The 27,302-nt window shown below is 44.7% G+C and overlaps 1 protein-coding gene across 2 annotated transcripts in view; it reads right to left on the bottom strand.

Annotated features, from left to right (window-relative positions):
- Positions 1-22,007, bottom strand: part of LOC114584631 (ATP-sensitive inward rectifier potassium channel 12) — a 45,990-nt gene extending 23,983 nt beyond the window's left edge. For both annotated transcript variants that reach the window (XM_028706641.2, XM_028706643.2), the window contains exon 1: positions 21,352-22,007. The gene's annotated coding sequence lies outside the window, so the exon portion shown is untranslated. The remainder of the gene's footprint in view (positions 1-21,351) is intronic.
- Positions 22,008-27,302: the final 5,295 nt, after the last annotated feature.

Here is a 27,302-nt window from a genome sequence, read left to right as displayed (position 1 = left end):
TTGAAGGCTGGCTTCGCGTCAGTTTGCGTAACGTTACAGATAATGCAAACTAGGGAGTTTCACCTTTAACTGCAAACTGAATTGAATTCCTTTCTCTATTCCCCCCCCCAACTCCATTAGTAAGACTGGTCTCATCCAGACTTCCCTTTGTGCTGTGTTTCTAGGCACAGGTCAGCACTTCAAAGCCTTGTTTCTGAGCATTTTGTTTTTCACCCCAGCACTTTCTCTGTGAAAACCCACTCTTTACCGCTGAATTGGCATAAACAGCAATCTGCAGAAAACCCGTTTATTCCGAATCAGCGTTAAAGAACAAGTTTTCATGGGGAAAACGGGGGAGCATTTGAACACAGCACTTTAAAGTGCAGACCTGTATCCCAATAATATTTGGGATAGATCTAGTTCAGAATGACTAACTGGGCTTAGAAGAGTTGCAAATGGGGAACTGAGCTATACAGCTGCAAATATAACATTTTAAGTGTGTTTTAAGTGCATTATACGAATGCGACACTAGATGGTGATGGCGGGCTTAGGGCAAATTTGGTATATTTTTAAAAACTTTTTTAAAAAGCATTTTCATAGCGTTTTTTTTTAAATATGTGTGTAGATTCCACTGGGGTCATAAAGGAAAATACCTTTGATGAAACCTGGCCTCCCTTTTTTTCATACCTAAGGGGAAAAGAAAGTAAAGCTCTCCCACCAGCCTCACAAACCTGTCTGTGGAGAACCCCTGTGGATGACCCCACTGTGACCCAATGCAGACTTTCTGGCTATAACAGCAAGCCTGTTTCACTGTTTATCTCCCCTACTCTAGCACCCAGCCTGATGAGGAGCTCTGGAGGACTTGAAAGCTGGCTATTTTGCGACGTTTCGAGCTGTCCTAAATAAAAATTGTGGCTTGCGGGTTTTTCTCCTCTGTCATGGGAAGCTGCCTGCAATTACTCTTACAAAAGAGAGTCTTTCTGATGGGTTTTCTCTTTCCTAGGTAGGACTATTCCTTGGGACCTGAGGCTCAGACGCCCACCCCCACAACAAGAGAAAGGTTTTCAGCCTAGTCTGTTTGTTTTTTAAATGGAGCAAGCCTGTTCATCGGCCACATGCCCTAAAGACGGAACAAAAGGCGATACTTAGAACCCCACAGAGAAGAGACAGGGAGGGTCCATTCCGAAGAATGACTCTTCCAAGTGACTGAGCTCTGAGTTCCATTAGTCGCTGCTGGAAGCGACAGTGAGCATCTCATACTTAGTGGGGTGCAGCTACACCTCCAGCTACACAATGACACTCCTTTTTAGCAGACGCTGCCTGTGGCAAGACGTTGCTTCCACAAGGCCTTTCTTCGCAGCTCGCCCCACTCAGACCTGGTTCAGCAAATCACTTGCAGAAGGAGAGAAGGGAAGGAGGAAAAAGCAACCACCCGCTCCTGTAAGGATTTAATTTTAGGAGGATTTTTTAACAAGGTGGCAGAAGGTTGATTTGGCCCCATCAGTTACTCCATTAGCAAGCAGAGCCATAAATTATCCTTCACTCCGCAGCCCACAAGCTCCCACAAATATACACACGAGAGAAAGATAATATGCACACACAAAGCCACAGAACGTTCTCAGATACCTCTCCAAAATGCATTAAAAGGCTCCCCAGTTAGAGGTGGGTGTTTGACAAGGTGCTTTTTTTTTTTTTTTTTTGTATGGGGGGAAGATGGGGGATGACACAATAATTACAGGATTTTTGAGGCATTCAGTTGCACAGATATTCTTTCCCACAATCCAGATTGTGGCGGGGAGGAAATCTTGTAGCTGAAACAGCTGCGTTGACTTAGGGGCAGGGACTCAGCAAACCTGTCAATATCAGTTTTTCTCTTTCGGCTTCTGCCTTCTGGAAGCAGGTACAGGATTATAAAGACTAGGACTAGCCGCCTGAGAAACAGTTTCTACCCAAATGTGATTTTGGTTTTAAACCATAGCTGTCAAGCGTCCCTTATTTGGCGAGACAGTCCCTTATCCCAGCGCCATGCCCCGCTGCTGTCCCTTATTGATGATGTCCCTTAAATAAGCTACTGAAGGTAATGGGGCCCTTTCTATGTCCAGCTGTCCTTTGTCAACAACAAATTGTTGCTTTTTTGTGTTGAATATATGCTATATGGTAATTTATGGACCTAATAGGTATCTAAAGCCATTTGCACGCAACAAAATATGTATTTTATCAAAGTAATTGTTGATCCCTTATTTTGGCTGCTGATCCCTTATTTTCGAGGCTGCTGGCCCCTTATTTTCAAATCTGTAAGTTGACAGCTATGGTTTTAAATGCATTGTAAGGAGTCTGTATGGGAGTATATTGTATTTTAAAATGGGGTATCAGAGTTTTTAGGGGGCTAACCAGGTTGGGATAGCTGGGATAGCAGGCTTGTTGGTTTCTGAATGTCTCATGTAGATTTTTCAATTTCGTTGTTCTGTATGGGACAATGACAATAAAGATTATCGTATTGTTTCTGATATTCCCAATCTGTCACTGGTGTCCAAGGAGCGTGCTGGTCAGTAATCACACAGTTCAAAGTTGGAGTTTGAACAGTTTCTTAGCAAAACTATGAAAACCAGTTGCTGAGACTGAAAGACCCCAGCTCCTCACAGCCTAGTAATCGGAGACTGTGGCTTCCTGCAGCCAACCTTTCATCCACCTATTTTATGTCTCTTCTGGTTCTGGGAGATAAGGGAGGAGGGGAGCTTGTTGCAGCAGGAGGGGGAGACACCGATGCCTCTTCCCCTGCCAGACTCATCTCTGCCTCTCGGCCTCCCTCCTCTCCTGCCTCTGATTCTGGCCTTCTTTCTGCCACAGACTCTCCCTGCTCACTAAGCCCTGTTACCTCTTCAAACACCTCCACCTCCCAGTCTTCTCCTAGGGACCCCAAGGCTCATCTACTCCAATGCCCTGCAATGCAAGTAATTTAATACATAGTTCCAAGTACTGCACACAACGGTCAAACTCCTAAAACATTTTCAATAGCTTTTTGTCTGTTTGGACACAAATATTTTGAAAGAAGCATTGACAAAAATACACAGCACAAAGTCCTATCTCACTTCTTTAAAAAAAAAATAGTGTTATGGGAAATATCTCCCACCCCGTCAACTTCCTCCATTTGGATTGATACAGGATAATTCTGATTTATATATTTAACCTACGGTTTATGAAACAGCTGTACAGGTTTTAACAAACTCTTCTCCATTCTATGATTCTGGGGTTTTAATTGGTGATCCCAGGGCTGGAACCTGGACCCTTCTAGCATGCAAGGCAGCAACTCTGACACTGAGTTATGATCACCTTACCCCTCTTTTCCAGCATGATATATGGGCACTATATAATGTATATACTGTATATGCCTATCCTTCTAAAAACAGTGTTGAGTCAAAACCAACGTTGCTTGCAACACTCAAGCAGCCCTTTTGGTTTTGCAGAATGCCTACAAGCCAAGAGCGGTGGACTCGTAATCTGGTGAACCGTGTTCGCTTCCCCGCTCCTCCACATGCAGCTGCTGGGTGACCTTGGGCTAGTCACACTTCTCTGAAGTCTCTCAGCCCCACTCACCTTACAGAGTGTTTGTTGTGGGGGGGGAGGAGAATGTTAGCCGCTTTGAGACTCCTTTGGGTAGTGATAAAGCGGGATATCAAATCCAAACTACTACTACTACTACTACTCTTCTTCTTCTTCTTCTTCTTCTTCTTCTTCTTCTTCTTCTTCTTCCTTCCTGCCACATTGGAAATGGACACATCGTTCACTGGACAAAAGCAGCACAGGACACAGTCCTGGCCCATGACTATCCCACTTCGGACTACACGTGGGGAGATTCTGACAGGGAATGACCATGGGTCAGTGGTCGACCATCTGCTTTGAGTACAGAAGGTCCTGGGTTCAATTCTAGCCTCTCTGGATGGAGCTGGGGGAGAACCTTTTCTGAAACCCTGAGAACTGCTGCCAGTCAATGTAGACCCAGCATTTCCAACAGATAGATCGTGATTTATGTGTAGATCGCGGGGTGTTCCCAAAAAAACCATCCCAACTCAACAACTTTGGCTGCCTAAAAAAAAGCTCCACAACAACTTGGGGTAGAGCACTGCCAGTCTTTTTACAATGGGTAGATCACAGCCAGTAGACCACAGTCTATTGGGAATTGGACGTCCCTGATGTAGACAATAATGTAGACAATACTGTGCTTGATGGACCAATGGCCTGACTCTGCATAAGGCAGTTTCCTATGTTTCTATGTGTGGGACACGGGTGGCGCTGTGGGTTAAACCACAGAGCCTAGGACTTGCCAATCAGAAGGTCGGCGGTTCGAATCCCCGCAACGGGGTGAGCTCCCGTTGCTCTGTCCCTGCTCCTGCCAACCTAGCACTTCGAAAGCACGTCCAAGTGCAAGCAGATAAATAGGTACTGCTCTGGCGGGAAGGTAATCAGCTTTTCTGTGCGCTGCTCTGGTTCGCCAGAAGCGGCTTAGTCATGCTGGCCACATGACCCAGAAGCTGTACGCCGGCTCCCTCGGCCAATAAAGCGAGATGAGCACCACAACCCCAGAGTCGGCCACAACTGGACCTAATGGTCAGGGGTCCCTTTACCTTTACCTTTATGTTTCTATGACATATGCTCCCCCCCCCCACAAAACCCTTCAGACACAGAAAGCTAGCATGCCAGGGGAAAGTACTGTAGCTTAAACTTCTCTCTGAGGCGATAGTTTTCTATATACAAGGAGCGAGCTGTACAGAAATCTCATCCATTCAGCTCCTGAAATAAACAGCAGAATCATAGAATTGTTGGAAGGGACCCTGAGTGTCATCTAGTCCAACCCCCTGCAATGCAGGAATATTCAGCTGTCCCATATGGGGATCGAACCTGCAACCTTAGCGTCATCAGCGACATGCTCTAACCAACTGAACTAAAAGCAGACTAGTCTAATTTGTACTTTCTGAAGCAATACACAAGCCAAAACACAGCCATCCTTTGATATGCTGACTTCTCCATTTATGGTGAAACGCAGCCTACCTAGATTGAAAACAATAGATGAATACATTCTAAAGGCTCAAGACGTCTCACGTTATCAAACACGAAAAGAACAACTGAACAGCAAAACAGATTAAAAGTTCATCCAATTCAAGCAAATTTAAAGAGAAAAGGTGCAGCACCTAGAACTTCCTATAAATACCAGGGAGCATAGAAACCACAACACAACAGCAGCTCACCAGGTCAAACCTCTGTCGGGGGGGGGTGGGGTGGAGCGAGCTCTTCATCCGATTGCACTTACTATTCTTTTCGAGGAATCTGATTTCTGCAAATTGCAATTTAAACTGACGTGATCTGCAGCTCCCAGAATAATATCCACATCGGTGCATAACTATCCTTTGGATTCCAAACTTTGTTGCAGCAGTTCTTCACTCAAAAGACATACCAAAAAAACACACACTACAAATGTGTGTTTTCTCTCTGTGCTATTTTTTGCTAGTCTGTTGTCACACTGGTGATGGGCTGTGCAGGCTCCAGGGTGAGGGGAGCAAAGGAGGCAGGCAAGGGATGTGGTGAACAAGTAAGGCAGCAGGCAAGGAAGCGAGGCTGGCAGTGGGGCAGGGGAGCAGAGTGGGCAAGCAAGGGGGGCAGCAGGCAAGCGAGCTGAATTTCTGGTGCACGAGTGAACTGTGATATCTTTCAACATCGTGATTTATCATCAGCTAAACGTCTTGATATACCGATATATCACAAGGTCTGGAATAAGGATGGAACTATATAGGGACACGGGTGGCGCTGTGGGTAAAACCTCAGCACCTAGGACTTGCCGATCGTCAGGTCGGCGGTTCGAATCCCCGCAGCGGGGTGCGTTCCCGTTGTTCGGTCCCAGCGCCTGCCAACCTAGCAGTTCGAAAGCACTCCCGGGTGCAAGTAGATAAATAGGGACCGCTTACTAGCGGGAAGGTAAACGGCGTTCCGTGTGCGGCTCTGGCTCGCCAGAGCAGCGATGTCACACTGGCCACGTGACCCGGAAGTGTCTCCGGACAGCACTGGCCCCCGGCCTCTTGAGTGAGATGGGCGCACAACCCTAGAGTCTGTCAAGACTGGCCCGTACGGGCAGGGGTACCTTTACCTTTTACATTGATTATTGCTTTCATTTTATGGATCAATGGTCTCATTAGATAGTAAAATTCATGTTAAATTGCTGTTTTAGGGGTTGTTTTTAAAAGTCTGGAATGGATTAATCTGTTTTGCATTACTTTCTATGGGAGAGCACGCCTTGGTTTTGGAACGCTTTGGTTTTGGAACGGACTTCGGGAACGGATTAAGTTTGAGAACCAAGGTACCACTGTAGAGGCAAACAGCATAATGTCGTGGCTACTACTACTACTACTTCAGAGTCTAAAACTGGGACGTTTTTACTTACTTTTAACATAGGGTTACAACTGTTATTTTATAGTACAGAGCAACAGCGGCAGCAGAAATCACAAGGGAAGCGATAACCGGCTTCACAGTTTCCCCCCCCATCACAGGTTTTTTTTATATAGCACACACATAGGTTGCAATTTGTGATATATTGCGATATATTGTCAGATATTATGAAACCATTGTCACAATGTGGATTTCCAACCAATTTTGGCTATAACGGCAACTGGTTCGAGTTCCTACCCTCCGGAGTAGGAGAAAACAAGCTTGCTCCCTCTTCCATGTGACAGCCTTTGAGATATTTGAAGATGGCTATCATATCCCCTCTCAGTCTCATCTTTCCAAGGCTAAACATACCCAGCAACCTTGTCTGCTTGTGGGCTTTCCATAGACATCTGGTTGGCCACGGTGAGAACCGGATGGTGGACAGGATTGTCTAATCCAGCATAGCCCTTCCTGTGTTCTTACGAATGAGCAGATGTGAAATTGACTCAGACCAGAAATAGACTGGTCCCAAATGTCAACACATGAAAAGCATTCTTCCGAACCTCATCCTGTTTCTGAACCCACTGCAGTCAGAACATTAGTTTTATGAGCTGGGTACACCAGTCAGTGTTGTGGCATCTCCCATACATCATGTTTTGCCTGGTGCAGACAAGCTGTGTGGTTCTGAGGTGGCCGGGGACCGCATCCTTCCTCTGCCAAGTGGCTGACTCCCAATATTCTCCTTTCAGCAAGTCGGAAGCAGTGAATAATAATAATAATAATAATAATAATAATAATAATACAGTGGTACCTCGGGTTACATACGCTTCAGGTTACATATGCTTCAGGTTACAGACTCAGAAATATTACCTCAGGTTAAGAACTTTGCTTCAGGATGAAAACAGAAATCGTGCTCCGGCGGTATGGCAGCAGCAGGAGGCCCCATTAGCTAAAGTGGTGCTTCAGGTTAAGAACAGTTTCAGGTTAAGTATGAACATCCGGAACGAATTAAGTACTTAACCTGAGGTACCACCGTAATAATTTATTATTTATACCCCTTTCCCAGCCACTCTGGGCGGCTTTCAACAAAATATTAAAATACAGTAATGCATCAAACATTAAAAGCTTCCCTAAACAGGGCTGCCGTCAGATGTCTTCTAAAAGTCTGACCTTTGGCAACTTTCTTCTCCCTGTAAGGCTGGCATCTTGACCAAATGCCCCTTCAGTCCAATGACCTCCCCACCCTTTCCATAAAACCACTTGCTCCCCCTGCCTTTCTAAAACCAGGCACAGGTACATAAAACAGTCTTCCTTTGCCCCTTCCTGCCTTCTGCTCTCTCCATATGAAAAAGCTTACACTGTAAGCTCACCGGGGCAGGGACCTCTCCTCTTATTTATGTCATTTCACAACATTTATATGCCACTAGATTGTAATAAAACCTCCAAGCTGTTTACAAAAAAAACTCCCCAAAACATTAAAATTATCAACAGGACGGCTGAAAACAGATATTTTAAAAAACTCATTATTATTTTTTGAATGAACAGTGAGCAAAAAAAGAGAGGTTAAGCGCATGTCTGCATGTTACATGTTTGCATTAGGCTTGCCTAAACAAAAATGTTTTAAGCAGGTGCTGAAAAGTTCACAGCGAAGGCACCTGCCTGATGTCAATTGGCAGGGAGTTCCAAAGTCTATTTGGTCACCATGCTTAAAGATCAGTTTCTTACCAGTGCAGGAGAACTATTATGGGGCACCTGTATTCCGTTATGAAAATATTTCTAAATTACCTCAAGACTCTTAAGCTCAGGGCTGTGAGTTCAAGTTCCAAGTTGGGCAAAATATTCCTGCATTGGACTTAGATGACCCTTGTGGTCCCTTCCAACTCCACAATTCTATGAATCTAAGGATGTTAATAAGAAGCAAACTGAAATAAAAATGCCTGAAGAGGTATTATCAAGAACCAACAAGGACAGGCGCCCATACAGCTTTTGTTTTTGTGTGCAGCAGGGTCAGAATTCCCCTTTGCTCACTTAAAAGACTTGCAGGAGTGAGGTTCTAATTGAATAAGGACCCCACATAGGAGGCAACCAACATATTGCCTCAAATTGTGGTTCCTTGAGGGTCATTGTTCAGTGTTGAGCAACCAGGCCAAGAGGTAAATCACAAAATATATGACCAAATAAAATCTGAGGCGCTTTGCGATAATTTATTTAATGGAAGGGGAAAAGGTGTGTCTTTGGTCATATAGGACAGATAGAAATAGATACAGCTTATATTTTAATCAAAAGATTATTTCTATTACAATCTATGATAAAGATTATGGATCAAAATATTTTTTTAAAAACCTGATTTCCTAAATATCTCTATTGCTTTCTGTGAACCTAGCATGGGTGAGCATTTAAAAAATAGGAACATAACAGGTTGAAGCATGGGTAGACAAACTAAGGCCCGGGGGCCGGATCCGGCCCCATCGCCTTCTAAATCCAGCCCACGGACGGTCCAGGAATCAGCGTGTTTTTACATAAGTAGAATGTGTCCTTTTATTTAAAATGCATCTCTGGGTTATTGGTGGGGCATAAGAATTTGTTCATTTTTCTTCTTCAAAATATAGTCCGGCCCACAGGGTCTGAGGGGCAGTGGACCGGCCCCCTGCTGAAAAAGTTTGCTGACTCCCTGGGTTAAAGGTTAGGTACTGAGACCCTGAGATAATAATAGCCTCATTTGCAGACATACACAAACACAGCATCACCTGAATTCCACCTGCGGTTGTCGTTTGCCCACCGAAACCCAAATAACCGAGGCCTCTCTCACGGACACAGAGGCGTATATTTTTCCAAACAGCTGGACTTGAAATACACACTTCCATGTCCTTGTCTCCCTCCTTAAATTCACACATATGCTCCTTAAATTCACACATATGCCAACTGTTGGGCCAGGATCAGATAGCAGTCACAGGATGACCGGAGACGGGAGGGTAGGGGGAGCCCGGGCTTTGGCCCCACAAACTCACACAGTGAATGCCGTGGCTGAATTTGACCTCCCTTCCCCACCTCCCATCCCAAGGAAGGAAGGGGGGAATATGATAAAGACTTCAGGGAGGGGAGGGAAGAAAACACAAAACTTCGCCTCAGGAAGGCTGCATTTAGCAGCCTTTGAGGATCTCCCAGTCTCGCCGTGGCAGACTTTCAAAGGTTACAGTGTACCACACGGAGATATTGAGTTACTCCAGTTTCTCAAGGCGGGTGGCACCTGACAGGACAGACTCAATCTAAGAGAACTGAGAGCCAGCTAGCTGGCTCTCAGCCCACCCTCAAACCACATTCAGGCAACGGCTACACAATTTTTTGCCTTGTCATTTTGTGAAGCTGCTGGAGACCTTCTTATTTAGGCCAGCCTGACCAGTTGCTTAGAAAGCTTTGTTATCAGAATTCTAAGGTCCCAAATATAGATGAAACGTCCGTAAGTGTACAAGGCAAACATATACATAAGTATATAAACCACGTGTCCGAAATAGTACGGGAGAGCAATCCTGAAGCCATTTTGACTTCCCCAAATTGACCTCAGATATTTCTCTGCAATTGGGAAAGAAATGGGAAAGCCTCCCCATTGTCTTTTGCTTACAAACCCTGTCTTAAGGGCGTATTTGTGTATGAATAGGGTGAGCCTGTGATCTGGATTCAGGAATTAAAAGTTTTAACCATCACAAAAGAATAGCCAGGCTGCCCAGGTAAAGCAATCAGTGACTATTAACAGATATTCTGGAAACCAGGATTTATGTTGGAGAGCGCCTCCTTCTGTGATGTATGTATGATGTTTTTCGGGAGTGGTCTTGGGCTGCAGGGGGGCAATTTCAAAAGTCTATATAAGGGCTTGCGCACCATTGTTCTGGGTTCTCTCCTCCCTCCTGCGTGTGGTGAGTGAGGACCTTTAATAAAGATCAGGCTTACTAGCCTCTTTGCTTCTCAATATTCTCTGGTTAGCCTCTGCTTTTGTCTCCCACTGATAGGGAATCCACTTAAGGACTCTATACGGGCTCTTGGATAAGGGAAAAGGAGCAGTTTTTTCTTATAACAGCTTGCATGAGTTTTAATTTGTTTTAGTCTCCTATTGCAGTTTTTACTTTTTGTATGTCCTGGATTTTGACTGTAGGTTTTTTTTAGTGATTATATTACCATTTTGTCTTCTTTTGCAAACAACTCCCCTCCCCCCATATCAATGAAAGGAGCGAGCCAGAAGTAAATCGCACTGTGCACGTTTGTGTTAACTCATTATTAACTCATTATTAGGCCTAATGAGCACAGCAACTCATTTCCAGCAGGTCTGGCCCTCATGAAGTGGTTGCAGAAACAGAAGGTCTCCACCTTCCCACAGCTGCCTAAGTGCCTTCCTCTCTAGGGTTTTCCCCAAGACTGCGCCTGCTTGGAGCTAACTTATTTTCTGCCTCTTTCATGCCTCTTCTGTTTTTGGCAGACCTGGGAGAAGGGAGCTTGTCACAGCAGGAGAGGGAGACACCTGTGACTCTTCACAAGCCTAACCTATCTCTGCCTCCTGGCCTCCCTCCTCTCCTGCTTCAGCTTCTGCCTCTGAGTCTGGACTTCTCTCTGCCACAGACACTCCCAGCTCACTGAGGTGGAATCTACACACATATAAAAAAATGCTGTGAAAATGCTTTTTTTAAAAAAACGTTTTGAAAAAGACATTGAATTTGCCATAGCTCACTGTCGCCATCTTGTGTCACCTTTGTATATTTCACTTAAAACGTTTTCTTTTCAGCTGTATAGCTGAGTCCTAAGCCTTGTTATCTCTTCAGCTTCCCACACCTCCTTGTCCCTGTCTGTTCCCTCTTCTCCCTCTGACCACTCATGGTCATCCCACCACACTCCCCTGGACTCTGGGCTTCTTCATCCCACTGTTCCTCTGCAACCAACCAGTCAGTGGCATTAAATTTCATGAAGTAAATAAGTACGTGTAGAGGCAGAGGGGCAGCTGTGAGTCTATAAATGGTGGCTGAAGAGAACTCTGTGGGGAAACTGACACACAGAGAGACCCTGCTTTCCCCTGCCAGGTTTTCCCTTAACCCTCCTGCCTCCAAGTTATTTACTATAGACATGTTCCCTCCTTTACCTTCCTGTTCCCTCCCTCACCCCTACCTTTAGACCATGGGTAGGCAAACTAAGGCCCGGGGGGGGGGGCGGATCCGGCTCCATCATCTTCTAAATCCAGCCCACAGAAGGTCCAGGAATCAGTGTGTTTTTACATGAGTAGAATGTGTGCTTTTATTTAAAATGCACCTCTGGGTTGTTTGTGGGGCATAGGAATTTGTTCATTATTTTTTTCAAAATACAGTGGTGCCTTGCAAGACGAAATTAATTCGTTCCGCGAGTTTTGTCGTCTTGCGATTTTTTTCGTCTTGCGAAGCACGGTGTCGGGAAAGTTTTGGAAAAGCTTCAAAAACCTCAAAAAGCTTTAAAAACCTCAAAAAAAGGCTACCACACCGCGTTCTATGAGTTGCCCCTCGAAGTCAAGTCGCAACTGTATTAACGGTGTTAAGAAAAAGGAAACAAACTTGCAAGACGTTTCTGTCTTGCGAAGCAAGCCCATAGGGAAAATTGTCTTGCGAAGCAACTCAAAAAACAAAAAACCCTTTCGTCTAGCAAGTTTTTTGTCTTGCGAGGCATTCGTCTTGCGAGGTACCACTGTATAGTCCTGCCCCCCACAAGGTCTGAGGGACAGTGGACCGGCCCCTGCTGAAAAAGTTTGCTGATCCCTGCTTTAGACTTTGGGAAGTAGGCAATGAAGACAGCGTGATGATGACTGACTAGTTCAAATATAGAATAGAGAGATAAGGAGTGAGGCTCACACCTGAGCTTCAGTAATAGAAATAGAACACCAGAACGAATGAGGATAATAAAAACAGACCTCACTAAAAAAGCTCAGGCTGCAATTCACTTCAGATTGCATCAGCTCCGAACTGCTAGCAAAATTAAACTTTATTATCTTCTTATTCACATACAGTGATTCCAGAACCATGCGAAGCAGACATATACATAAACAGATGTCTGCCAGCCTGCAAAACGCTTACCCAGGAATAAACTGCATTGACCTCAGTAGGGTCTACTATTGAGTAGAGATGGAAGAGGAATCAATTGTAAATGAATTTATACACATGTTCCATCTCAGACAAGCTTTGCCCACATCAAACCATCTTTTGCATCATCTGCCTGCTTATATCCAAGCAGCTCATGAATAGGACACACATAATACACAAAAAAGAGTCACACCCATGATGTATTTCTACATCATGATTTTATAAGTAATAAAATACTGAACTGTATTTTTATACAGTTATGTGCATTGTTGAAAGTACCTGTTCATCTACTGGTTACTTTAGGAAACCTGGAATCTATATTCATATGTGTATAATACCACAGATAATAATGCATATCATATGCAAGAATAGTTCATATTTTTTAGCAGAACCGGGGGTTGAGGGAATAACTTGCTTGTCAGCGAGATCAAGGAGCGAAATGAGAATTTTAAGAAAATCTGTGCAGTGAAGCTCAGCATCGAGATGTTCAAACAAAATGCAACCCTACTTCTGAGCAGACATGTATGGGAAGGCACTGCAAAGCAGCTTCCGTTCTCCCCAAAGCCCTTTCAACTTTCCTCCCTGTCCCACTCTCCAGTTGAGCATGCTTCTCTTAAGTGTTCTCCAATTCACTATTTCGGCAGCCTTAACAACAACCCTGTAAGGTAGACTGGCTCTATTAGCCCACATATTCCAGACCACAAGTAGAATTTACACCGAGAGGCAGCGGCTTGCTTTAGCTGAGATTAGAACCTGTGGCTACAGGTGCAAAACTCTTGAACAGGATGATAAGCCCAGGCTTAGCCAGGAGGTCATTCCAGGGAAAACCAAATTTGGGCCCCTTCCCAATTGCCCTGGGTCCTTGTGCCCCAAATGTTCAAGGAACCATGGTGATCATTTGATCCTCCTAGACTGGGGTGCTGTCAGGGCAGGACTTGGGGCAGACAGCCAGAGTCCAACTCGGCTGAATGAACAGGAGGCTCCCCAAATGCAACAGGACTGGCTTTCTCTCCACATCTTGAAGCCTCGTGCCCCAGAGAGAAGCAGAGAACGGTCACCACCCACCAGGCCAAGTTTAAGAGAAGACCATTTCCTAGCCACTGGCCTTCCTTCCAAAGTTAGAGAAGCGCCCTCATCGCATCCAGCACAGCCCACCTGCCAGCCAAACAAGAAGAACTCACTCAAGTTCCCACCCCTGTTTGTCGGGCGAGCTTCCTGTGCCTCCAACAGCTGCGGGGCACTATTTAAAGCAAAAACAAAAAGCAAAGCAGCCGAGGAACCTTCCCCAAGCATGACATCTTCTGAGCGAAAAAAGCAACCCTTCTGAAGGATCTCCCTGCTTGTTGTTATGCAACCATTCATAGCCCAAGTTGGGGGGGGGGGGGAGAGAAGTTGGCAACCCTGAACTCCCTGCAAAAACTGAAAAGAGAGGTAAACAAATGAGAGCTGCAACAAAATGTTGTAGTATAGGATGCCCTGCGCAGGTTTCCAGCCAGCCCCCCCCCGGTTTCTCTCCAACAGTCCATGCCTACTGAGCATGCTCAGTCCCAGTGCCCCCTCCCCAATTAGGACATCTTCCCCCTTATAAAACAAGATTTTTGTACAACAATTCCGCAAAACCTGAGCCTGCTGCCCTAATTCTGAGTGGGTGGTGCTGTTTTTACATTAAAAAGGGATCCATACTCCTGAGAATAAGTCCATTACCTGTATATAGACGATTAGAAATCACCCCATGGGGGCTGTGTGATGACAACATTACGTTTTTATGTATATAGGGAGATACATGGAAATGTAGGGCAAAGGTGTTGTGCAGAGCAAGGCTTCAGAGCCCCAGATCTGCTTTATTTCATCTCTTTTACCACAGAGTCTTTTAAATAGATGGGGCAGCGGACCTGGGGTTCAGTTGTTGTCTTCCTAAAGCTATAGAGTGAAGCTCTTGGCAGAGGTGACATTCGAACTCAAGTCCTAATTCAGTTTGCAAACCAGGGGGCTCACAAAACTCAGCTATCAAATACAGGCAACAATATATATATATATTTAAGAATGTGCAGGATCCCACCTTTCCCTTGTTGACAGACTTGCCAACTTTTTTTTTAAACCAACCTCTGTGCTTGTGCAGCTTGATCTGCAAACATTGGCAGTTGATTGATATTTGCCTCTGTGCTGTGAACAGCTTTGCCTGCTGGTTTCTGGAGAAGGAGAGGCTGCTAAAGGCACAACAACGATTTGCCGCTGAGTAATCGCAACTATCTCCCAAACCGAGCAGCTGCTATCCTACTGGATTTCATTTTAGGAAATCTCAAGTTTAAATCTCTGCCAGTCCTGACATGTGATGGGTGAATTCAGGCTGATAATAATAATAATAATAATAATAATAATAATAATAATAATAATTTATTACTCTGAGCTTAACGTACCTGACAAGGGTACTGTAAGATTAAAGTTCCAGGGCCTTTGCAAGAAAGTTATTTTCAGGTGCAACCCAATCACATGCCAGCCTTTTTACGCTGCACAATTCTAGTTTTGTGTGGCAAGCCTCCTTCCCCAAAAGTTCAGACCTTTAGCAGTAAGACGAGTGATGAGAAAAGGCAGCGGAACGTGTGGGGTGGAGTAATTTAATTTCCCCCCTCCCCAATATAATTTTTTATTGAATTTCCATTTTTTTACTAATTAACCTCAGATTAAATAGTTACATTGTTTCATGTCTTGACTTCCCACCCACACTTCCACAGTCTTTTCATTCAAACTCTTTTCTACTGTGTTATAGATCAAATTCTCGTGTGTTACCAAAATCCCTCTAATACTTTATCATTTTTGTTTCGCTGCTCCTATCTCAAATCCTGCCCGTGATTTTCTTTCATGCTTTTCCAAATAGTCCAAAAAAGGCCTCCATTGTTCTATAAAAAGTTCATTGTTCTGATCTCTTAATATTGCCGTCAGCTTTGCCATTTCTGCATAGTCCATAGCTTTCAAAAGCCATCCCTCCTTTGGGGTGGAGTAATTTAACACCTGCTTGGTTCAACACTGCATACCATTCCCACAAAGAAATAATAATGAAGGTTCAATAAATTAACCAGTGCCATTTAATCTCCCTGCAAGCAAATCAGAATGAATATTGAGCCAACAGGCCATGTAGACACACCCTTGGAATGATATTTTAACCCCTGCATCTTAATAACATTGCTAGAAAAGCAAACGTTCAGTTTTAAAAGGCAATGGGCTTTAGGACTGGTCTAAGGCATTTTGCTGGCATCTTTCCTGTTTGAAGAAGCTGTCCATCTGTCTCAGTGCTGTCTACAGCAGTGTTCTTTGATCTAGGGTCCCGAGATGCTGTTGGACTGCAGCTCCCAGCATCCATCACCATTGGCTGAGATGACTGGGGGTGATGGGAGTTGTAGTCCAAGAACACATGAAGACCCAAGGCTGAAGAGCACTGGTCTAGACCAAGTATAGACAACACAGTAGCTTCCATATATTGTGGACTCCCACCAGCCAGCCACAGTCAGCATGGCCAGTGGTCAAGGATGATGGGAGCTGTAGTCCAATAGCATCTGGAGGGCCACAGCTTCCCCATCCCTGGTGTAGACAATACTGAGCCGGAAAGACCAATGGTTTGATGTGCTAACTTCTTCTGCTCGCTCCTCCAGAGGACAGCAGTGCCTTGTCTAAGGGAGAACATCTTTCAGAGTTCACAGTAAAGTGGCCATGGGCTTAGAAAGGTAGCGTGGCTTGTTTTGCAACTGGATTGGTGAGCCTTGGGTTCAAATCCCCACTCAGCTCTGAAGCACATTGCGTGATCTTGGACCAATGCTTTGGGCAGCCTCTTCCCTCCATCGCTCAGGTGTGGTATAGTAACAGTTCAGGCTGGCACCTGAGAGACCAGGATACAAATGCCCACTTGGCCATGAAGCTCTTGCTAGGCAACTTGGGGCCAGCAATGGTCTCACAGTCTAGCCCACTTCACAGGGTGAACGTGAGGATACCATTTTCCACGGACAATTCAAAGATGTGGCCTTTGGATCTATGAAGGTATGAGTGATGTTTCTGTGCCCAGATTTCCAGTCTGAGGAGGCCATTAGCTGCCCAACCCCCCGTGCACTCAGACTTTGGTTGTAAGAACTCCAACCCCCAAACTCTCAGTATGGACAATTTCCCTAAAAATTGTCAGGTCTCAATAAGGTAAAGGTAAAGGGACCCCTGACCATTAGGTCCAGTCGTGACCGACTCTGGGGTTGCGGCACTCATCTTGCTTTATTGGCCGAGGGAGCCGGCATACAGCTTCCGGGTCATGTGGCCACCATGACCAAGCCGCTTCTGGCGAACCAGAGCAGCGCACGGAAATGCCGTTTACCTTCCCGCCGGAGCGGTACCTATTTATCTACTTGCACTTTGACCTGCTTTCAAACTGCTAGGTTGGCAGGAGCAGGGACCGAGCAACGGGAGCTCACCCCGTCGCGGGGATTTGAGCAGCCAACCTTCTGATCAGCAAGTCCTAGGCTCTGTGGTTTGTGCTGGTAAATAAGCCGCCACATATCTTTCTAAGAACAGGCAGCAAAAATAGATTCTTCGCTTGCGCTCTTCTTACCAAGCAGGCGGCTGCCATCGGAACAAAGGTTTCTAAAACACACACAGCCTCGCAGCTTTGCTGTGATCACACTCTCGCTGCGTTAGCAGGTCTGAAATCGACACGCTTAGGTGCTACTCTGCCAGTACATTTCCCTCTGGGATTCTTGCTCCTCAAAGATGCCTGCTATTCTAGTCCGCCACACCAAGCCAGCCAGCGAGACATTAAGGTGGTAATTGAAGGCACTTTCCAAATATAATACTCGGAGGGGAAATTATCATTGCCAGCTCTTGTAGAGAGATGTTGCTATTCCTGTAGCACAATGGCTTTTTAGATGTGTGATTTTGCTTTTCCTGATTAGCACTATAGTTTTCAGCTTGCCCAGTGGGGACAGGAATACATTGTCAGCTCATTGCTATCTGAGATTGACAGGAAGGTGGATAAGCAAGGAGGCAACCGATGGGGTGTGGGTTGCAAGACACACAGAGGAAGATTTTGGGTTGTATTGCATGCTAGTCCTATCCATTGAAATTCATAGGCATAGCTAACTTAGGATCCATTGAAATTCATAGGCATAGCTAACTTAGGATCTGCTCTGTATAGAACCAGCCTCTATCTATCTATCTATCATCTATCTATCTATCATCTATCTATCTATCTATCTATCTATCTATCTATCTATCTATCTATCTATCTATCATCTATCTCTATCTATCTACAGTATCTATCTATCTATCTATCTATCATCTATCATCTATCTATCATCTATCATCTATCTATCTATCATCTATCTATCTATCTATCTCTATCTATCTACAGTATCTATCTATCTATCTATCTATCTATCTATCTATCTATCTATCTATCTAATCTATCATCTATCTATCTATCTATCTATCTATCTATCATCTATCTATCTATCATCTATCTATCTCTATCTATCTACAGTATCTATCTATCTATCTATCATCTATCTATCTATCTATCTATCATCTATCTATCTATCTATCTATCTATCTATCTATCATCTATCTGGGTTTAGAGTACCAGTTGCAAAAGTTATTTCTCTTATTCTGGATGAATGATTCATGTATATTATGTAGGAAACTTCCTAGTTGTGTCATTGGCATTAGTAACACTCTTTTTTTCTTTTTTGAGTTATAGGGAATTTTATTTTTTATTTTTATTTTTATTTTTTATTAGCTTTTCACATTTTTATACACTTTAACTCTAACCAATTCAAACATTAAATTACAAGCTTCTCTGAATTTTCCCTCCCTCCCATAGGTTCTTATATTTAAAGTTTAAGTTTTCTGCATCTTATCCTTTATCCAACTACTGTATATCCCTAATTATCACAATCCATTTCACATTACAAATGCCATTACAATTAGTACAATTAGTAACCCTTTCTAGTTCAGCGGGGTCAGCCACTGGTGGCTGCGGAATTAAATCTGGCCCAGTTGGTAGACCATGAGACATTTAATCTCAGGTTCGTGGGTTCGCGTCATACGCTGGTGGGTTGGACTAGATGACCCTTGTGGTCCCTTTCAACTCTACATTTCTAAGACTCTTTCCTTGCTTTTAAAGACATAAGACAAGGCAACTCATTACTCCAGAAGAAACGGGGTAGGGAGGGAGAAACATCTCTAGAAATGGAGTCTTAAAACAGGTAATTTGGTGAAAGGAAATCTAGCCTGATAGCCTCCTTGTCTTCTCAAAGAGTACTGCCCCCCCCCCCCAAAACCCCTAGCTGAATTCTAACATGTTCTCACTGGGCTGTAACCAGCTAAGTTCTATGTTGAGCAGAATCATTGAAATTAATGGACCTGAAGGAGTCACGCCCATTAATTTCAATAGGGCTCCTCTGGGTAAGGATAGCATCGAATAAAACCCATAATCATTTAACGTAGATGTGTTGCCTCTTCAACACCATTAATAAATGCATGTATGTATGTATTTGCAGACTTAAAATGCATTCAGGATAATAATGAAAAATCAAATTACTTTCAAGGGATGCTTATAAAAACAGGGTGGTTTTTTTTAAAACAATCCTCTCATTTAGGAGGAGGACTGATTCCCCCCCTCCCGAATACAGTATGGTTTTATTCAGTATATTATTGAGTTGTTCTGAAACTCAATAAAAATGATTTTTTAAAAGAAAACCCTCACATTTAGCATAATCTTATGCATGTTTTAGCAAATGGAAGTCCCAGTGTACTAAATGTTCATTCCTCAGAAGTGAGGTGCATCCCAGTCAGAGGGGTGGGGTACAAATAAATTATTATTATTATTATTATTATTACAGTTCTAATGGGGGTGGGGGTTGGTGCCAGCCAGTACAATCAGAATTTTTGCCCTTTAAATGCTTTTTTTATTGATCATTCTCCAAATCTGTAAAAGTGGTTCAAGTGAGTTCAGAGAGGTGAACATTCAGGATGGTGAACAGAGGCTAACAGCACAATCCTGCGTGCATATTATTATGTACACTATGTTCTATGGGGCTTGCTCCCTAATAAGTGTGTCTATTTAGCACTGTCACTTTTACGATCTTGTGTGCGCAAAACACACACACACACACAAACACACGAGCTTTGGGAAAGTTTCAAAGCAGATCCAGAAACGCAGAGGTCACGATCACAGACATCGCAAAGGAGCTTGGAACAAAAAAACCCCCCTGGTTTTGTTTTGTTTTTAAAGCAGTGCAGAGACTATAAAGGATTTACAGTGCAATCTTGTACACGCCTACTCATTCAGCTTGCTGGGACTTACTCAAAGATAAATGTCTATAGGGTTGCAATGTTTAACATGGTGTAAACTTTAGACGGTTAAAAACAGCAAGTGTTTTAAAAGGCTATTTCAGTCCCCCAATTATTTTAGTGCAGAGCATATATCACCAATGTAAATGATCTCTCAGGCCAGAGGACCAGAGGAGCATGGCTATGTGAAAACCTCTGGTGCTTTTTCCTTTTTCCTTTTCTACTTTCCCCCTTATTTTCCTAGACTCTTTTAATCTAGATCCTGCCTTACTCCAGATCTTCCCTCTTTCGGAATATCGAACTCTGCACTGTTTGGAGTGCCCTCCAAAATATTCACCTGTCTGTAAATTTAGAGCACCACGCCCTCTTAAAGCAGTTGCCTAGAGGTCTACGTCTTTATCATCACCTTTACCCTTGCATTGGACAGGTAAGGTATTTTGTTTTGTGGGAAACACTTCTTTCGTTGAATCCATACTGTCCTGTTTTGCTTGGATTGGATTGGGTCATTTTTGGCTATGTTTGCAACATCCATTGAAAGCAAATTCCCTCCCACCCAAGAAGTCTAGGAACAAGGGTGCTGGTAATTGTACCTTTTAGGGGTAAACTACAGTTCCCAAGATTTTTTTGGGGGGGGGGGTTCCATGTATGTAACACTGCCCTTAGCACTGTTTACTTGTTTTTATAATGGCATGATGATATTATCAGAATGCACCCTGGAACATGGTGGGGAAGGGCATTCAATATATCCTACAGTAATCCTTATTACTATTAGTTTAGTAGCTCAGTTCTTTGCAGGTTTACTCAGAAGCCCCCCTGTGCCTAAAGTGGGCTTTACCCCCTTAGATAAGTGTCTGTTTCATATGGCAATGGATCTGGCCTCGGCACAGGGGGCAAAAAGGTCAACCGCAGTTCAGCAACGGACCACTGGCTGGTGGCCTCTGCTGGATCACACGCCTAATATCTACAGGTTACTGGGATCCTGGCAAAGAACAGCGAACTGGTTAGGTCTCGGCCAGTTCCAGCAAGCCATTGACTTTTGCTACTTAAGCAAAGAGTATACACACTGAGGATCATTCAACAGAGATTAGTTCTGCTTTCTCTTGCAAGCGAGGCTGAGTCTGCCCTCTTGCTTCATTTAAAACGCATCTGTAGTCTCTCTCTCTCTCTCTCTCTCTCTCTGTGTGTGTGTGTGTGCGTGTGTGTGTGTGTTGTTAAAAACTGAAAGGCTGAACTGTGCTAGATTATCTCCAAAGCTCTCTTCTATCTCTCCTGATTCTCTGACTCAAAGCATGCCCACGCCGGTGCTATTTCACCTTTGAGGATTCCTCCGGTTCCCGGAAACTGCTCCTTCCCTTCCCTTCCTCGATTCTCTGCCTTCATTTCATAGCTACAGATTGTGGCATGACTGAGTAATTCACTATGAGATGGCTCTTTTCAGTTCCTTCTGAAAAACTTGCTAGACCGATACGGTCCCCTGCAGCTCTGTACATATATTATACATTGGTATGCATCGATTTGCAACTGCCTCATCGCCCCGTTCATCACTTACCTCTCACTGCATGGATCCCACCAAATCCCAAAACCTTCCTGTAAGTCCCGAGAAAGTAGGGATCCTCCTTAGATCTTCCTTCTTTTCCCACAAGACTTGAGCTGTGCTGGCCCTCGGGTCGAAAATCCACCGCTCCATTTTAACCACAAGGGCAGAAATCTTTGGAAACAAGCAGGGGGGGGGGGAGAAGAATATCCAACTTTCCCCCCTACTCCTCTGGAGGAAAATATATATGTAGTTCCTCTTTTTCTAAAAGAAAACAAAAAAAAAACAAAAAACCTAATGCCCAGGAACATCCAATACAAGTGATTTTAATGTCAAACCCTCCTATCCCATGGGAGCTGGCGACAGACTCAAGTGGGGTTGGAGAAGGGACAGAGGATCCATCTTCCCTTCCCCACGAAAAAATAACAACAGGAATAATAAGTCTTCTTTGAGTTCTTCAGTTTAATCCCGGCTCAAACCTTGGCTGGCTTGCGCTTGGCGTGGTAGGAAGGTGCTGTCCTGACTCTCACAGTGGAGTTGTGGTCACTTTCTCCTCTTTTGCTGTGTGCTATTGGTGGCTTGGGCTATTTGATCTGGGGGGGGGGGGGGTTGATGCTGCTGCAGTTCAGTGCAGTTGGCTTCCCAGCGAAGGCTCCCTCTCTCTCTCTCTCTTTCTCTCTCTCTCTCTCTCAGCAGAGCATGTAACACAGGCAACCAGCAGAAGAGAAAGAGAGAGGAGCTTTCCTTCCCACACTGCTCCACTCCCTCCTACTGCTTCGCTCAAGAACAGCAGCTGCTGAATCTCTCTCTCTTATGAGCCACAAGTTCGGCTTCTGCATTTCCTCTTTGGCTACTTGGGCTGGAGCTTTTCCAGAGCCTGTTCCCTCCCCCCACGCCCAGATTATTTCACCCACAGCCACCATCGCCTTTGTTTTCCCCCTCCCCACCTTCATCGCTGCATTCTCTCAGCAAGAAACCGCTATCGGCCGCGGTCCTTTTGTGTGTGGGGGGGGGATGTTTCGAAATGTCCAATTATTCCTGCCCCACATGGCGAGAGAGAAGCTATGTACTCCTTAAGCAGCTTCAAACACAATGGGATCGTTTTCCCATGCTGTGATTCAAGTGGCTTTTTTCTTACGTCGCTGTACGCACCGGGGAGGCGGCGAGGATGCCTTCACGCGATGTGCATTACCTGATTAGTTTTCCCACACCAAACTCCTGCTCAGTGAAGTTGTCCTCTGCGCATGTTCAAAGGCTGTCTCAGATGTACACACCTCAGCTTAACCACGGCTTACCTTTGCAAATCAGATGGAAGCGATATTTCCCAAGAAATGACAGGATGCATACGGATTGTGGCTGGAACTGAGTGTATGCAACTGCAAAAACCAGCCATGGGAGCACATTGTTCAAGAGATGTCAGGAAGAGTTGCTGCGCTCACTAGGCCTGGCTTCCTGAGTTCTCATTTTCTTTGAATAAATTCACTGGCACCGTGTGAGTTATTACTGACCTGGTCCTTGACACCCGCTCCTGATAAAAGAGACGACATGGATCTACATACATTCTGTACATGCTGACTTATATACATGTAGATGCAAATGTAGAAGGAATTGCTCTACTTCCAATGAAATAAAACCCATCCTGTCTTAGTGGGGAAGAAGGTGAGTCCTTGCTCCTGCTCAGGCTAACTTTTCATGTCCTAACTGCTGGTAGGCAACTTCAGTTGCCATTTCCCCAGTGCTCTCCTTCCTTCTCAGGCATCCCTTTTATTGCAGATACACGACGATTTGTGTCCTTGATGGCATTGGAGCAGTTAAACACCATCTCATAGCAAATACGCTTTGCGCCTGCAAAAGCTTCATGGCAGGCATACTGCTTCATTTCCGTTCAGCGCCAGTTCCATATCTTCCTGCTGAAATCCCAAAATGTTTATACCACAAATATTCTCAGGGTCCTGCTTTTGTTCCACTTACTGAAAGAGCGTCTCTCCAGGCAGCAAGGGGAAGCATAAAGTGGTCATTTGTGCACAAGGCAGTCCAGTATAAATCTAGCAAGGATTCACTGTACAGTGGATGCTCGGGTTGCAAACGTGATTCGTGCGGGATGCACGTTTGCAACCCGCAGCATTCACAACCCGCATCTGCGCACAGGCGGGTTGCGATTCGGTGCTTCTGTGCATGCGCAAAGCATGATTTAGCGCTTCTGCACATGCGTGGCTGCTGAAACACGGAAGTAACCCGTTCCGGTACTTCTGGGTTTTGGCAATCCGCAACCCGAAAAAACGCAACCTGAAGCAGACACGACATGAGGTATGACTGTAATTATATAACACACACACACACACACACACACAAGCCCTCCAATCTGGAGGGAACTTTATCTTTAAGCCAGAGTTGGACCAAAGAGCCCTGCAAATAGAGAGCTGCCCTCTGTGAAATAAGACACTTGGTCATTCTACAAGAGAGCTAAGAAAGTCCAACTCCCTTGAGGGAGTATAGAAAAGAAGCCCTTTATATATCATCTGGGTGTGCTCTCTTATGCTGTTTACCCATTTTAGGAATGCTTTTGAAGTTTCAACTTAAGTTTTTCAAAATCCTCATCGGGGTAGACTGTATAGTGTAAATGAAAAATATACCGTACACTGACCAGTTTTATCCTTTGAGGAAAATCTGTAGTCTTTCTTGAAGGCACTTAAAAAAGATATAGACAAGATTCCCACCCACCCCTTCCACAATATCTCGATTGATCCTTGTTTAATTTTTAGCCTTTCCCCAGATATATAATAGAAGTTACGCCTGGCTGTTCCACACCCTCCTTTTTAAAAAAGCAACCATTGCTGTTATGTGGCAAGGAATGGGAAACTCTGTCAGTCTCTGCTTCCCTCCCTTTCTCATTTTTCCTAAACTTGAGTTCAGTAGCTCTCCACGTTTCCACATTTTTTCAAGTCCTCATGAAAATTCATCAGCGTTTTAGTATAAATTCCTCCTAATACACACGAGTTCGTAGGTCATTTCCCCCAATAAACGCATTTCCGCAAAGCAATTTCCCCTAATATAATGTCATTTGCACCAATACATGTTTTTTTAAGGGAGAAGTCACTCCTGCTATATGGATTTTTGTAAATGTTTCTTGGCTTGAGAACTGCATTGCAAAATTCAGAGAAGTGCAAATTTCAAAGAACGGCTCTTTTATCGTTTCCCAAAGTGAGAATTAGGTACATCTGGGGCTTCTCCTCCCCAGCTGTAACTCACCAGAGCTCACCTCTCAGGTGGGCACCACTGCCATTCTAAGAAAACAAGGGAGGTATTCACGATGAGATCCAGCTCCTCTTTTTCTAGGAAAATAACACTTTAAATGCAAACTGAATTGAAATTCCCTCTTATAACATGGCTTAACAGCAGAGGACTTGGGAATGATTGGGAGAGAGAGTTCTGGCTGTGTCCCAAAACCTAGCCGGAAAGGATGGGAGGGAGATTTGAGACAGCAAATAAGTCGGTGTATGGAGGGAAATGTATCTTTATTACCAAAACCTTTTAATGACTTGTTTTCCCTCCCTTCCCCCATCATTCTGTCCTCTCCATCATGTACCCTATCACTGCCTTCCCACCCCACTCACCACCCAAGAGCACTTTAGCATTAATGTAATGTCACAAGCCTGGGCATTTATCCGGCCAAACGACGATCGATAGATTCCCTCAGTCTTTTTTCTCTTACATAATGACGAGAGACACTCGTTCAGTGTACAATAAGGGACCAGGCAAATTCGTGGCGAAGGAGAGGGCTGTGTCACTGGCAATGGTAGCAGAAAGGGCACATCAGATGGTGGCAGAGATACAAAGGGTACACCTAAGGGTGGCTTCGCATGCATTCCTAACCCCACTTACAGGGGAGTAAGCGCCACTGAATTGAATAGGGCTGACTTCTAGGTAGACTTAGTCTCCATCTCAACCTGAGCCACCTGCGTTCATTACTGTGGGTTGCATTGTTGTCGTATATTATTATTATTATTATTATTATTATTATTATTATTATTATTATTATTATTATTATTATTATTTGTATACCACTCTTCACCTGAAGATCTCAGGAAGGTGGTGGTATTATTATTATTATTATTATTATTATTATTATTATTATTATTATTATTTCTTGAGTTTATATACCGCCCTATACCCAGAGGTCTCAGGGCGATTCACAGAAAAGATCACAACATATATAATCAGAATAAAAACAACAACCCAATAACACACACGCACACACACACACCGAAAAGAGCCACATTTTAAAACGACATAGGATGTCAAAGGCCTGGTTAAAAATGAATGTTTTTAACTGGCGCCTAAAGGTGTGTAAGGGACGCGGGTGGCACTGTGGGTTAAAGCCTCAGCGCCTAGGACTTGCCGATCGAAAGGTCGGCGGTTCGAATCCCCGCGGCGGGGTACACTCCCGTCGTTCGGTCCCAGCGCCTGCCAACCTAGCAGTTCGAAAGCACCTTCGGGTGCAAGTAGATAAATAGGGACCGCTTACCAGCGGGAAGGTAAACGGCGTTCCGTGTGCTGCGCTGGCTCGCCAGATGCAGCTTCGTCATGCTGGCCACGTGACCCGGAAGTGTCTGCGGACAGCGCTGGCTCCCGGCCTCTTAAGTGAGATGGGCGCACAACCCCAGAGTCTGTCAAGACTGGCCCGTACGGGCAGGGGTACCTTTACCTTTTAAAGGTGTGTAATGAAGGCACCAGGTGAACTTCCCTGGGGAGAGCATTCCACAGATGGGTGACCCCGGGGGAGCTCCTAGTTGATGTACATCAGCAGGACTCCCCCTACTGGTGGTTAACCCTTCCCGGACTTCCAGCAGATAGGCTGGAGTCAGATATAGTCGGTTAGGTCCAATGCCTAAGCCAATACCGCTCATCACCTGTAACCAATAAAGTTGTGGCCTGTTTTAGCCCATTAACCTTAATAATTGTGTCATGTGTCATTGTTTCTACCGGGGGGGGGGTCAGGAACTCGCCACGCAACACACCCTGGACCAAAGAGCAAGGTGTTCTGGTGCAGGAGGCATTTGGCTCTTCAGGCTCAAGCAAAAGTTGGCCAACTCTGCTTCTGCAGACTCTGGCTTAGTGGGCTCAGAGTGAAGATCTCTTTGGCCAACGGCAGACTTGACCAGCTCCTGTTCCTCCTCTGACTCCAAGCTGAAGGCCCAGACTGTGACAGAAGGGAAGGTTGTCCCTCCGAACTGAAGGCAGGAAGGTTGAAAGTTGGCCGAGGTCATGTTTCTCACATCCACGCACAAACCAACTCCGCCGCGTAAAACTCCTGCCAGGAGCTTACATAAAATACCTCGGGCCACCGGAGCGGGCAGCAGATGTTCTCAAGTGAAATCCTTCCCAGGCCGAGCAAACGTCACCTAATCATCCCATTGGCTTCTTGTCAAGATGGTCGCAGGCAATGCAGCAAATACTTTATGTAACTCGCTCTGGTTCATAGTAACGGGCAATTTTACAACCTACTGGGACGGCCATGTGAAGGAGAAGCCCATCTTACTGCAGCTCAGGAACGGGGAACCTGTGCTTACATGTTCCAACTACAGTGCAACTTGCGCTTTTAAAAAGCCTCATGCACAATGGCAGGTCCAGTCAAATGTTATTAAGTGCAGCATACAAGGTAAAGTCAAATAGTAAACCTCAGTCTGAGTCCAAGTTTCAGCTTTCAGTTCAGTTCAGTAAAAAAAAAAAAAACACCACCACCCAGTTAAATGCTAGTTTTGGTTTCAAGAAAAATCTTGCACAGAGTGTTAATCCTCAAATAATCACCACCCATTGTCTACTCCCCACTCCCAGGGGGTTAAACTGAGCCAAAACTAACCCCTCTTTCAAATTCCTACTCACTGGAATTTGGTTTAGCCCAGAAATTGACCCACACTTCCTTGTGTTTTTTCAAACGAGGACCTTCTAGTTGCATTAGGAGCTGG

The sequence above is a fragment of the Podarcis muralis genome, chromosome 14 (genome assembly GCF_964188315.1).
Source record: "Podarcis muralis chromosome 14, rPodMur119.hap1.1, whole genome shotgun sequence".
In the NCBI taxonomy this organism is placed as follows: domain Eukaryota; kingdom Metazoa; phylum Chordata; class Lepidosauria; order Squamata; family Lacertidae; genus Podarcis; species Podarcis muralis.
This window is presented reverse-complemented; position numbering and strand designations above follow the sequence as displayed.